Here is a 15,504-nt window from a genome sequence, read left to right on the forward strand (position 1 = left end):
TGAATCACACCCACTTTCTTGCCAAAAATGATACTTCATTATTTTTTCAGAAAATGTAAGCCTTTTCTTTTAGATCCTGTTAATAATTGTATTTTTGTGACTGTATGGCTATCAACACTGACCTGACCATCCCACCCACTGCAAGAGCTGAGGACACAGGCTCTGAGACCTTGTTAACTTTTTGATACATTTGTCACACATCTGCCTTTGGTAATATTGACTAGTCACCAAGCCTCAGGTCTGAGACGCTCCTCCCCATTTCATACCCACCCTGGATTGCCCCCACCAAAATCACACACCTAACACCATCCCCCGGTTCTCTAACTAAGCTTCCCTTTGTTGACAGTTGACCAAGACTGGAAAACCAACAAAGGTCAAGGGAGGTAGGGGAACAAAGTGTCAAGGGTAAAGTACTGCACAGTGCAGCAACAGGCCCTTCAGCCCTCTGTGCCTGTGCCAATCACATTGTCCTATCTAGACCAACCACTTATATCCTTCAATTCCCCACCTGTTCATGTATCTATCCAGGTAAGTCTTAAATGTCACTAACATATCTGCCTCAACCACCTCACTTAGCAGTGCATTCCAGGCCCCCATCACCCTCTGTGTGAAAGATTTCCCCCACACATCTCCGCCAAACCTTTCCCCACTTATCTTGAACTTGTGTCCCGTTGTAATTGTCACTTCTGCCCTGGGAAAAAAGCTTCCCATTGTCCACCCTATCTATACGCCTCATAATTTTATAAACTTGTCCACAGCAGACTCGTTGTAAGAGGTGATGGATAGTGAAGGTATACAATAAGGTTATTGCGAGGAGAGAAACGTGATGAGGAAGTGAGCGCTTGAGGACTGCAAGGGGGTAAGACCAAAGGAAGGGGCGAATCTATTCTGCTCTCACTGTAGCATTAGATAGGAAATTCCAGGATTTTCATGCAGTGACCAATTTAGGATGGGTAGTGACTTGGAGTGGACTTTGGAGTTGATGGTGTTGAAGGGAATGGGTGTTGGAGGATGACAATCAGAAAACCAAAGGTTTGGCTGCGGGAAAGACCACATGACATCATGGGTTAGTGCAACAAGTGCACGGAGACGGTGGCTTAGTGGCGTTGTCATTAGACTAGCAACCCAGAAACCCAGCTTAATGTTCTGTGGTTCCAGGTTTGAAAGCCACCAGAGCAGATGGTAGAATTTGCATTGAGTCAACAAAAAAAAATCTGCAATTAAAAGTCTAATGAAACCACTGCCGTAAAAACTCATCTGTTGCACAAAATAGGTAGGAAATATGTTGTCTTTACCTAACCTGGCCCTTACATCCTTATCTGGTCCAGTAAGGAGGGATAATAATTAGTGATGATTAGTCTAGTGCACCTTCTCTGAACTGCTACTAATGTATTTACATCTTTCTTTAAATAAGGAGACCAATACTGTACACAAGCCTCCATTCGTGGTCTCACCACATGTGGGCGGCACAGCGGCACAATGGTTAGCACTGCTGCCTCACAGCACCAGGGACCCGGGTTTGATTCCCATCTTGGGTCACTGTCTGGGTGGAGTTTGTACATTCTCCCGGTGTCTGCGTGGGTTTCCTCTGGGTGCTCCGGTTTCTTACCACAATCCAAAAAACGTGCTAGTTAGGTGCATTGGCCATGTTAAACTCTCCCTCAGTGCACCCGAACAGGCATCGAAGTGTGGCGACTAGGCGGTTTTCACAGTAACTTCATTGCAGTGTTAATGTAAGCCGAGTTGTGACTAATAAATCAACTACTTACTTCACCAATCAATTCCCCTGACAATAAACACTAACATTCCATTCGCCTTCCTAATTACTTGCTGTATCTTTACACTAGTCTTTTGTGATTCACACAGGAATGTTGTTCATTCTTAACTGCCCTCATAAATGGCCTAGCAAACCGCTCAGATGTATTAAAACCACAAAAAAGGTAAAAAGGAATAAAACTAGACAGATCATAGAAACACTGAAACTAGAAGCAGGAGTATACCATTTGGCCTTTCAAGCCTGCTCTGCCATTCATTTTGATCATGGCTGATCATTAAATTCAATATCCTGATTCCCCTTTCCCCCATATCCCTTGATCCCTTTAGCCCCAAAAGCTATATCTAATTTCTTCTTGAAATCAGACAACGTTTGGCCTCAACTACTTTTTGTGGTAGAGAAATCCACAGATTCACCACTGTCTGGGTGAAGAAATTTCTCCTCATCTCAGTCCCAAAAGATTTACCCTTATTTTCAAATTATGTCCGTGAGTTCTGGACTCCCCCACCATTGGGAACATTCTTTCTGATTTTCCTTGTCTGATTCTGTTAGAATTTTACAAGTTTCTATGAGATCCTCTCTCATTCTTCTAACCTTCAATTAATTTAATCTTAACTGACTTAATCTCTCCTCATATGAAAGACTTGCCATTCCAGGAATCAGTCTGATAAACCTTCACTGCACTCCCTCTATAGCAACAACATCATTCCTCAGATAAGGACACCAAAACTGCACACAATACTTCAGGTGTGGCTCACCAACACTATACAATTGCAGTAAAACATCCCTATTTCTATTCTCAAATCCTCTTGTTATGAAGGCCAACATACTATTTGCCTTCTTTACTGCCTGCTGTAGCTGTGTGCTTACATTCAGTGACTGATGCACGAGAACACCAAGGTCTTGCTGAGTATCCACCACTCTCAATTTACACCCACTCATATAATAATGTGCCTTCCTATTTTTGCTACTGAAGTGAATCTCCTCACATTTATCCACATTATACAGCATCTGCCATGCACATGCTCACACGCTTAGCCTGTTCAAATCACACTGAAGCATCTCAACCATATTTAGCTGCTTTATCAATAACCTGGAGGCTGTTTGAGTGGGGTTGTTCGCTGATGATTGCACAACGTTCAGCACTGTTTGCAACTCCTCAGGTACTGAAGCAGTCCATGTCCATTTGCTGCATTTGGACAATATCCAGGCATAGGCTGACAAGTGACCTTGTGCATTACTTGTGCACTCAAGTGCCAAATAATGATCGTCTCCAACAAGAGGGACTCTAACCATCATTCCTTGACATTCAACGGCATTATCATTGCTGAATCCTCCATTAACAACATCCTGGAGGTTATCATTGACCAGAAACTGAATCGGTCTGTAGTTGGAAGTGCAGGTCAAAGATTAGGAATCCTGACTTCCCAAAGACTGTCCACCATCTACAAGACGAAAGTTACAGGTGTGATGGAATAATCTCCATTTACCTGGATTGGTGCAGCGCCAAAAGCACTCAAGAAGCTTGACATCATCCAGGACAAAGCAGCCAGTTAATTTTAGTACCTCATCCACAGACATTCACATCCTTCACCTCGAACATATAGTTGCAGAGCTGTGTACCATCTACAAGATGCACTGCAGGAACTTACCAAGGCTCTTTAGGTAGCATCTCCCAAGCCTACAAAGCATTACTGTCTAGAAGGACAAGAGCAACAGCTACACAAGAATACCACCGCCTGGAAGTTTCCCTCCAAGCCATTCAGAATCCTGACTGTTGGTGGGTCAAAATGTCATTGAACTCCTACCGCACAGAAGGAGTTTGTTCGGCCCATCAAGTCTGCACAGACTCTTTGACAGAGTATCTTACCCAGGCCCTTTTCCCCCACTTTAACCCCTAACCCACACAAATCCTGGAACTCACTTTGTAACAGCACTGTGAATGTCCCTACACCACTTGGACTGTAGATGTTCAAGAAGGCAGCTCACCACCAATTTCTCAAGGGCAACTAGTGATGGGCAATAAATGCTGGCCTAGCCAGCGATGCCCACATCTGTAAATGAATTAAAAGAATGAAGAAATAGTGTGAAGGGGAAGGAGTGAGGAACACAAATGAAATGCATGGACTACCAGAAATTGTTGGGAAGAAACTATTTGGGAAGGAACTGGTTATGCATTGCTATGAGTGTGAGAAGAAGGAGGGGCAAAGTGAAGTGGCAGTGATAGGGAAATTTCATATAAGGCCTATAAACTCCATAACTAAATATCGACCACCTGATGGTTCCTTCCACTCTACAGCACTTGCATTCAAAAAGAAAAATTGAAAAAGGAACAGAAACAGGACCTCAGAAGGGAATAGAAAATAAAAAAATAGATATGAGCAGGAAATAGAATGAGGGGACAACAGGAACCAATAAACATCAAACTGAATTCTCCCTATCCCTCATGGCGGGTTTGAACATAAGAACATAAGAAATAGGAGCAGAAGTAGGCCACACAGCCCCTCAAGCCTGCCCCGCCATCCAACAAGATCATGGCTTATTTGAAGTGAATCAGTTCCACTTTCCTGCTTTCTCAATATATCTTAATTCCCTTGTCTATCAGAAATCTATCTAACCGTGACTTGAATATATTCAACGAGGTAGCCTCCACCACTTCAACGGGCAGAGAATTCCAGAGATTCACCACCTTTTGAGTGAAGAAGTTCCTCCTCAACTCTGTTCCAAACTGCTCCCCCCCTTGTTCTGAGGCAGTGCCCTCTAGTTCTGTTATCCTTTCTAAGCGGGAAGAATCTCTCTACCTCTACCCTATCTAGCCCCTTCATTACCTTGTAAGTCTCTATAAGATCCCCCCTCAGCCTTCTAAACTTTAACGAGTACAGACCCAGTCTATTCAATCTCTCTTCATAGGCTAACCCCCTCATCTCCGGTATCAGCCTGGTGAACCTCCTCTGTACTCCCTTCAAGGCCAATATATCCTTTCGCAAATACGGGGACCAAAACTGCACACAGTACTCCAGTTGTGGCCTCACCAGTACCCTGTACAGTTGCAGCAAGACCCCCCTGCTTTTATATTCTATCCCCCTCACTATAAAGGCCAACATTTCATTTGCCTTCTTGATCACCTGCTGCACCTGCAGACTGGGTTTTTGCGATTCGTGCACAAGGACCACCAGGTCCCTATGCACTGTAGCATGCTGCAGCTTTTCACCCTTTAAGTAATAATCCCTCCTACAATTATTTCTATCAAAGTGGATAACGTCACATTTGCTAACATTATACTCCATCTGCCAGGTCTTCGCCCACTCACTCAGCCTGTCCAGATCTCTCTGCAGACTTTCCACGCTCTCCACGCAATTTGCTTTTCCACTCATCTTCGTGTCATCAGCAAATTTTGTTGCCCTACAGCCCCCTCCTCCACATCGGCTATGTAAATGGTAAACAGTTGAGGCCCCAGCACCGATCCCTGCGGCACTCCACTAGTCACCATCTGCCAACCAGAAAAGCACCCATTTATTCCAACTCTATTACCCATTTATTCCAATTTCCTATTAGATAACCAATCCTCAATCCACGCTAACACTTTACCCCCAATTCCATGTACCCTAACCTTCTGCAGCAACCTTTTGTGAGGCATCTTATCGAAAGGCAGGAGCAGAAAATGCAATGAGAGCACCAAGGTCAGAAACCCACTGGCATAAAATCCTATTGCAGCTCTCCCAATGGCGGTTTGGTCATCCCACTGCCATTTTATATTTGCATCTTATGAATGCTCATTAAAATAGCTGCTCATTGGTGTCCCCATCAGGCCTTCTAACCTTGCATCAATGCAATGTGAAATCATATGGCCCTCAAATCCAATTGCTAAAAGGTGGCATCTACAAAGCAGTCCTCAGATCACCAGAGAATGCAATACTATCATAGTGCTGCACTGTACCCACCGATCACCACTCTGCCCAAGCAAACCAGCTCCTACCTTCTACATCCACACCAAGCCGGTCTTGATGGACAGCACCATGCTGCTGGACCCATGGTCCCTCCTGTGTCACCAAGTGGGAACAGTACAGTGCCTGGGGTTGGAGAGTACAGGGGTCTCCTTCCTCCAGAACCACACAACAGTATTTATCTGGACAGCACTGTGCTGCCAGACTCATAGCAGAGTTTCAAAGTTTGAACAGGGGTGGAGCATGAGGTGAGGAGGGGTGATGATCTGAAAATGACAAGAGAAACAATGTAGAAAGAGAGCTGTGCGAAGAGAGGGGGTCAAGGCAAGAGTTCACAACAGCAGGCAGAGGGGTAAAGAGGTGGATAAAGAAGAGAACAATGAAAGGCAGAGGGAAGACTGAGGAGGGGGAAGCTGCATGAAAAGATCACAAATAGGGCAGTCAAAGAGACATCACATTGTTTACTGGAAGGGGACTGATAAAGACCCCAGAGGCAATGGGTAGAGGTCCCTGTGGGACATTGGAACCTCGCAAGTGATGGGCTCAGGGGTTGAACTGAGGAACAGGCTTCTTCTTGAGGCTGGTAACCTTTTCCCTGTAGGTTGCTGACATCCTGCACAATCTGGTAAATACAGATGGGCTGGAGAGAGTGACCTGTGTGTGCTGGACCGGTGTTTAAAAATGGCACCAGGACCTTTGAACCTGTCATCTGAAGGCCAGCAGACCAATCAGCTGCCAACCCTCCAGGAGAGTCAGAAGGGAATTCACTTGTGCATAATTAATGTGCTTCCATGCAGAATCTGGTGCAGGATCCTGCTGCTCCAGCCAGTGGGAATCCAGCTACCAGCCGAAATGGGAGAATTCCACCCATAGAATTTACAGACCCAAGTGCTGCATACTTACCTATGATCCATAACAGCCTCCTATAAGCCCTTTTCTTATCTTATTCCTTTCTTTCTCGTATTTCTAACCTGCCTTCCATATAAATACATTGATGCTTTTCACCTCAGCGGCTCCTTGTGGGGACCACTCTTAAGATAAATACATTTCTCCTGAATTCCTTTTTGGATTTATTGGTGTCTATTTCACATTTATAGTCCAGGTTTTAACAGTATGAGTGGAAGGCATAATTGGCTGCCGCTTTATGCAGCCCCCTGCAACCATGCACATCAGCTACAACGGATGCCAAGCACTGTAAAAGTTAATGATTTTCACAAAATAATCTTATAGATTAAAAGGAGCTATTCTGTTCAGACTGCACAATTAGTGGAATCGACTGAGCAACTCATAAGATCACAATGCCCCTTGACCATGCAGAAAGAATCGTTCTCCTATCACAGCACCCATTTGGCTCCTGATTAACCTTTGTCTTCATCACATAGAAGTTTGTTTCAAGTGATGAGTGTTCCATGTATCCAATCTCTACTAAAATCAATCTCAAATTCACCCTTCGTTAATTTAAATAGACATTAGTTTACAAGATAGCGCTCTCAGTATACCCTTGCTTTACCATTTAATCGCATCTATTTCTGTAAGTATCCAGCCCCTCCCCACCCTGCACATCTCACTCAGTCAACCTTCTTTCAAGCCCAAACTGGTCCAGTTTCTCTGGTCTTCCCTCAGCATTAAAACCTTTGACATTGGAGATCAGTTTCATGGCTCCTTTACAGAGTTTAAATGTTTCCCCAAAAATGGCAACTAGTGCAACACGGTAGCATAGTGGAGAGCACTGCTGCTTCACAGCGCCAGGGACCCGGGTTCGATTCCCGGTTTGAGTCACTGTCTGTGTGGGGTTTGCATATTCTCCCTGCATTTGTTTCCTGTCACAGTCCAAAGATGTATGGGTTAGGTGGATTTGCCATGCTAAATTGCCCAATAGTGTCAGGGGGACTACCTAGGGTGAATGCATGGGGTTATGGGGATGGGGCTTGGGCGGAGTTCTGGTCAGTGCAAACTCGATGGGCCAAATGGCCTCCTCCTGCACTGTAGATATTCTATGATTCTATCACGCTGACCAAAATTGGATTTTGCCTTAAAGATTAACAAACAAAGCGACTGAAACAACATTGGTCCAAAGATTGGTCTTTGAAACAACACTCCAAATCTGCATTCCACATTCCAGAATTCAACAAATTTGTTAACAATCTGAAGGAGGTCTCGTGGTACAATGGTCAGCATCCCTACTTCTGAGCCAGAAGCTGCAGATTCGAGTCCCACTTCAGGACTCAATGGTTATGGAAGGTGCACTTATAATGTGGCCAGACAAACTGATTATCAACCTTGTTGTGTGTTTATGGTATTTATAGAGATTCCTTACCAGCAACATTGAAGCTGAACGGGGCACTTTAAGTTAATGATTGCATGACATCACTGGAAGGGACATCATCAGCTGTTTGCACAGGTAATTGGACACAGCACGTTTGCAGCCTGAACTGAACACATCTCCTTAATAAGTTGTTGCAATTATAAAGGACGTTGCTGAGGCCACATCTAAGAGTATTGTGTGCAGTTTTGGTCTCCTTTTCTGAGGAAGGATGTTCTTGCTCTCGAGACAGTGCAACAAAGGTTTACCAGGCTGATTCTGGTGATGACGGAACTGATATATGAGGAGAGATTGACTAGGTTAGCATTGTTTTCACTGGAGTTCAGACAATCATTATCATAGAAATCATAGAAACCTTACAGTGCAGAAAGAGGCCATTTGGCCCATCAGGTCTGCACCAACCACAATCCCACCCAGGCTCTATCCCCATATCCCTACATATTTACCTGCTAATCCCTCTAACCTACACATCTCAGGACACTAAGGGGCAATTTTAGCATGGCCAATCAACCTAACCGTACATCTTTGGACAGCGGGAGGAAACCGGAGCACCCAGAGGAAACCCATGCAGACACGAGGAGAGTATGCAAACTCCACACAGACAGTGACCCAAGCTGGGAATCGAACCCAGGTCCCTGGAGCTATGAAGCAGCAGTGCTAACCACTGTGCTACCGTGCCGACCTCTGAGGGCGGGATCTCATAGAGACTTACAAAATTCTAAACAGGATTAGACAGAATAGATGCAGGGAGGATATTCCCTGGGGTGTGCCCAGAACCAGAGGTCACCATCTGAGGATTCAGGACGAAGGTGAGGAGACATTTCTTCACCCAAAGAGTGATGAATCTGTGGAATCCATTATCACAGGAAGTAGTTGAAGCCAAAACACTGAATGTATTCAAGAGACAGCTAGATATAGCACTTGGGGCTAATGGGATCAAAGGTTATGGGGAAAAAACAGGATTAGGCTATTGAGCTGGGCAATCAGCCATGAACGTAATGAATGGTGGAGAAGGCTCAAAGGGCCAAATGTTCTCATCCTGCTCCTATCCTCTATGTTTCTATAAATCCCCTTGGTCTGTTGTACCTCCGTGGCCTCCTAGGTTCAATCCTGCAAATGCCACTAACCTGCAAATCTTTTGAAAACACCTACAATAGGCAGTAAGAGGGGAAGGGAGAATCAGCAACGTTTGATCTGGGGTGGTGCTGTTCAAGCAATTTAGCCACTGACTTCAAGCTAGCAACCTGTTCCAGGGAATGCCAGCTATGGAAACAGTCAAAAGTATGTGCTCTGTCTGTCTCATGTGTCTTTAGATAAGGAAAACCTTCTATCATCTCAGGATATTTAGCTTGGAATTTAACCAATTCCCTACTTCACTCTCAGGGTCTTTAACTTGCACACATGCAGCTGAGGCAATACTACCCACACAAATGCCTGGCTCAAGGTGTGATAGGCTCACTGCCAAACGTGACATTGATTGACAGTGAAGGACCAGCCATATCAGGTCAATTTAGATAAATGCTCAGTTTGTAATGCAAAATGAAAGGATTTGAAGATTTCAGAATTCAAATCAAGGCTGATGCCAGGAATTTGTCGACTTTTGTTTTTGGAAGTCCAATTTAAGCCCATTGACATACTTGGAGGAACAAGATCGAGATAGATAAGAGAGGGACTGAGTTTTCTAACTTTACCATGAGCAACACTACAGGAGATATGCAGCAGTGTATAAAACAGAATGTTGGCTCAAACAGGCCTTATGGCCCACACATCTAATGATGCAGATAAGGATTAAAGCTATTACCGCTTCTGACTTGCACCTGCACCTGACAAGTACTTTCCAAATTAAAAAAAATCCTCTGATCAAACAACAATTAAACTTGGATTCATCTCAGCCTTTTTATTTAACAGTTAGACTGTGCAATCCACAAGGAGCACCAACTAGTCTGATTTAAAATTGTTTTGAGCATTGATTTCGAGAAAGCTGAGCAATCACTCTTTATTACTATTAGAAAAGTATTCCTGCAATTTAGTGCTGTATAACGTATTTTGTACTATCTAATATTCTCCTGCCCTTATGAAACATATGTAACCCGATAACAAGTACCACCCATGAGAGATCTGACAGTTACATATCGATTTATAGGTAAATATAGAAATGTCAACGTATTCAGAACTTGTTCAGTTGTGATTTATTTTTTTCTATGAAGCGCAATTTGATCTGATCAGCTGTAGGTGTGAGACAACAATGTGTATATAAAAAGTAGTACTGACTGGAGTCTGACGCTATGGTGGGACATAGGAACATAGGAATTATGAAGTGGGCAAATTCAGCATGCTCCACCATTTAATTAGATCATGGCTGATCTCTCCCTGGTCTCAAATCCACCTCCCCACCGTTCCCCCTTTCCCTTTTTTATTAGAAATATAACTATCTCTTTCTTGAAACCATTCAATAATTCCAACTCCACCGCAATATGGGGTAGTGAGTTCCACAAATTCACCACCCTCTGAGAGAAGTAGTTCGTCCTCTTCTCAGGTTTAAATCTAGCACCTCTCAACCTATACCCGTGACTTATTGTTTTAGATTGCCCCATAAGAGGGAACATTTGGTCTACATTTACTTTATTAATCCCTTTTAAAATTTTATATACCTTGGTCAGATACAGGGGCATAGGCAATGGCCAAAATTTTACTGTCCCACCTGCCACGGGAATCGGATTGGGTGAGGGGCAGACAATGGGAAGGTTCATTGACCTCGGGTGGGATTTTATAGTTTCAGGATGAGCAAGGCCGTAAAATCCCACCAATGTGACATTCTGAGCTGGGATACCCAGGAACAGACAAATACCACAGGCAATGTAAATGGACTGAACTGGTTTAACTCTGTGAGTTAAAGTAGATGCATATCTGTATAATATTTACATGAGAAGGACTCATAGGTAATGTGAATGGAAATATATTACTTAACTTGAGAGCAGAACCAGAGGACATGAGTGCAAAATAGATCACCCTCAGGCAAAAATGGAAATGGGATGTAATTTTCTCCCCCACAAGTGTAGTAGAATTGTAGCATGTACTTTCAGAGAAAGCTATTCATTTTGTGTCTAATAATAATTTATTGTAATCGTTTTGAGTAAGTGTAAGAAAATTGTTTGGAATTCATTTGCCTAAATCCTCATCTTTATCAAGCTGAGAACAAGGAAATGTATAAGATAAATGCTCCAACACCCCTGTAACGCACTCCAAACTGTGTGCTAAAATAAGAGTCAGATCACTGATGCTGGAAATCAGAAAGCAAAGAAAAAGAAAAAGTGATGGAAATGCCCAGCCGGTCGCTCAGAATTTAAAATAGAACGAGGCCCAGCAACTGAGCAGGCCAGAAATCACGCTGGTATTGCGTTCGTGGGTCACCACTACGCTCACCACTCTGGAGTTTGCAGTGTTAATAGGGTCGTCTCATATGAATGGACCTTTCAGAAGCCCATGCCACCAGGGTCAAGGCCAAACATCTGGCCTGAACCCAGAGGTGGAGTCCCATGCACCCTTTGATTTTCACTGCTTAAGTTGGCTATTTACCCTCCCTTGTTCTCTTCCTTGGCTTGTAAGGGGAAACCTTTACCGGTTTAAAAGGGCCTTGGGAATTCTCACTGTCAAGCCTGAATCAGTTCATTCCCAAAATAAAATTGCAATGAGAGCACATTTCAAGGATGGAAGACTTGCAATCCTTGACCGCATACTTTTTCAGATGAGATATTTTCTTGTTAGATACATTAAACTTGTTTCTTCTTTCAGATAGTGATTGACCCACAGGGTGGAATTTAATGCCCCCTTTTCCCCTGCGACCCTCCATTACCCCCACCTTTCCAGGAGGTGGGTCTGAAGGCAGAAGGGGCCTTGTGATCAGGTGAGAAGGTGTGGGGTGAAGATTCCACTGCCCTGTAGTCTTCCATCAATTAAGTCCAGACAAGAGGAAGTACCTTCTTGCCAATTAAGGTGGCAAGATTGTGGCATAGTGGTAATGTCACTGGACAAGCATTTCAGAGACCAAAGTTAATGTTCTAGTGACGTGGGTTCAAATCCCCCCACAGCAGCTGGTGAAGTTTAAATTCAATCAATAGACCTGGAATTGAGAGATGGTCTCAGTGATGGAGACCTTGACAACATTCATACTGATGTCCTTACTGAAGGAGATCTGCCATCCTCATCTGGTCTGGCCTATATGTGACTCCAGACTAACCATGCAGACGCTCTGGCAATAGATGAATGGGCCACTTCCTATCAGGGAACATTTCAGCAGTCAAGGGCATTCAGCCTCCAATCTTGGGGTAAGCATTTCCCCAGGCAATTTTTCAGGACACACAATGCAGAATCACTGAGCAGAAACCGATAGCCAATTTCTGCATGCATGAGGATGGCCTCAGCCAGAATCTTGGGTTCATGTCACATGACGTGTAACCCCTACCATTTGGCCTGGGCTTGCAAAATCCTACTAAGTATCCAGGCTTGAGACAATTCACACCTCTTTAATCTGTGATTATCCCTCTCGCCACTCGCACTGCCTGTTCATGTAAAGACTTTGATTACCTGCAAAGACTTGCATTCCAACCATTATTTTGCAATTCAGTCTATATATGCTGTATTTTTGTGAACCCAACTCTCCACTCACCTGTTCAAGGAGCAGTGCTTCAAAAGCTTGTGATTCCAAACAAACCTGCGGATTTTAAGCTGGTGTTATGAGACTTCCTACTGTGCCCAGGCTAACTGGCCTATGAATGGCCCAGCAAGCCACTCAGTTTAAGGGCAATTTGGAAGGGGCAAAGAGTGCCACCCTTCCCAGAGATGCCTACTTCCCGTGAAATAATAAAAGACTCTTAAATGGCCACATAAGGGATTTGTCCTGCTTCTACTAGAAAATAACCAGAGACAAGCTGGGCACTCACCATCCAGGGAAGCCACCCAGCAAACCCTACTAGGTTTGCCAGTAACCTACCAGAGTATTCCTTCATTCACCTGCACTCTGTGCATGAAATCCCACATCAGGAAAGGGGATCCAAAAGAAATTACCTCTTTCCATTGCTTCCAAACCCCCTTTCCCATCACTGGCGATGTGAGCAAGATTTAGTATGAGTGAAGATTTAATATTCCAAATTCAGGCTGCAAGCAGAATGCTCAGCAAGTGGATGGTCACACATTTTTGGAAACAGAAGATGAGTTACCCATGTTTTATCTACCAACCATTCATTCTAATACATGGAAGAAGAACAGCATGCCATATATTATTCAATGTGTGTATGAGACCAATGCACAAGCCTCCTGCCTGTACTGAGTTTGAATATCACATAAGACTAGTTCGTAACAAAAATTGGATTTTGACACATTTCAGCGGTGGTGATAAGGTCACAGCAATAGCCGTCTGCAGCTTGAGGCTACAGAGAGCCAGAAAAAAGCCAAGGTTCGCGCTGTGTGACACTGTCCAGTGACACCTCTAGGGTAGGATCAATGAAAGGTCTGCTGACGTTTACAGTTTGGGCTCGCACATGAGGGATAGCCACTGGCATGTGATAGTGTAGGACAGTTAGTTGTCAAGGACCTGTCAGCAACAGCCAGTATCTTCGGGGGAGACAATGGAAAAGTAAACGAGTGGAAATTAAACTGCTTGCATTTCTTTTGTGGCTCGAAAAGTCTCTATTTTGCGCACAATCCCTGAAATAAAAGATCAAATTACCTCCTTCCACACACTCCCCCCACCCCCCGCTGCCCCACCCACCCCCCAAACACTGTGTCCTTCTCCCCTAAAGGACACAGCATCACCAAGCTTTAATAATCCTGCCTTGATTGACTTGTGTGGCAATCTCCTATTAACTCTCTGGTGATTGATGGGGAAGTTTATGATACAGACCTAATTTGTACGCTGAATTCAAAAGCTGCCTCTGAACAGAATCCGAGATGAGGCAAATGGTATCATTGTCACATATTAAAGTCATTAGGAAGAGAGGAAGGAAGGGAGGGCCAGGCTGCTGGCAAGCAGCTACTAATCACGGATTTTTTTTTTCTTTTGGCAGAAAGTAAATTAAATGCAGCCACAGCATTTGGCAAATGACCCACTGCCGTCTTTTGTTTCTTATTAACCATTAATCTGAGGTGGAGTACAATCTTCTGCAGGGGTCGGGTCCTAGACAGCTGCAAACGTGCAATATTTGCCCGTCCCCAGGGTTCAATCAATTACCAAACAAAAACATCATTTGAAAAAGGTCTTATACAGATAACCACTGTTACTTTAACATAGTGAAAGGGAGAGGTAGAGAAAAGTAAATTAAAGTAAAGATGAAGTTTATTTATTAGTCACAAGTGGGCTTACATTAACACTGCAATGAAGTTACTGTGAAATAAGATGAACAGCTGGACGTGAGGGAGGGCAAAGTAGGACACCTGGGTGGAGAAATGATTCCATAGGTCTTATTCAGGAAGAATTTCATATTGACTTTGGGAGAACTTCTGTAATTTTTAGGACCTGGATTCAGACAGACAGGGATTTTATGGCCCCTGTGGAAATTCCCACCAGAAGACAATGGATCTTTTACTGGTCCATAAAATTTCTGTTCTGCCTGCTACAATTTCTAGGGTGGGCGGGATGGAAAATCCCCTCCATCACTCCTCACATCGACTAGTTTCATCACTTAGTGATGAACCTAATCTCTTCTATGTACTGAATCAACCACAATGATGTTAGAGTATTTAACCTCTTTTTTGACATAGAAATATGTAGAATCTGCAGCACAGAAATAATCACTTGGTCCAACTTTAGTTTCCCCTCACGCTTCATCTACTTCCATCAGCACATCATAGAACCCCTACAGTGCAGAGTTTGCACTAACTCTGACAGAGTAACTTACCCAGCCCCTGTCCTATAACCCACACATTTACCATGGCATCTAACCTGCACATCTTAGGACACTCCTGGCCAATTCAGCATGGCCAATCCACGCAATCTGCACATCTTTGGACTGTGGGAGGAAGCCGGAGCACCTGGAGGAAACCGACGCAGACAAGGGAGAAAGTGCAGACTCCACAGTCACCCAAGGTCAGAATTGAAGCAAGGTCCCTAGTATGCTGTTGCAGCAGTGCCAATCACTGTGGCACTATGCCGTCTTGTGTGCTTAACTAATATTTCCTTGAATTTATCTGTCCTATTAGCCTCAACATCACCTTGTGGCATGATTTCTACCATCTAACCACTCTCCATTTAAGAGGTTTCCTACTGGAGATATTGGTAACCATGTCATTGGGGCAATTTTCCCAGCCTGTTGCACTAGCAGCGCATCGGTCAGGAGACTCAAGTGAGGCTGTTTAGTGAGTTCCCCACTGGGTGCCACAGCCTTCTCAAGTCTCCAGCTACTGGATTTTTGGTGCCATCAGCTCCGCACTAGAAATCGATGCAGAGCTGTTTAAGTTATGTAAATGAG

The sequence above is a fragment of the Carcharhinus amblyrhynchos genome, chromosome 1, assembly GCF_965287045.1.
Source record: "Carcharhinus amblyrhynchos chromosome 1, sCarAmb.v2.hapA, whole genome shotgun sequence".
NCBI lineage: Eukaryota > Metazoa > Chordata > Chondrichthyes > Carcharhiniformes > Carcharhinidae > Carcharhinus > Carcharhinus amblyrhynchos.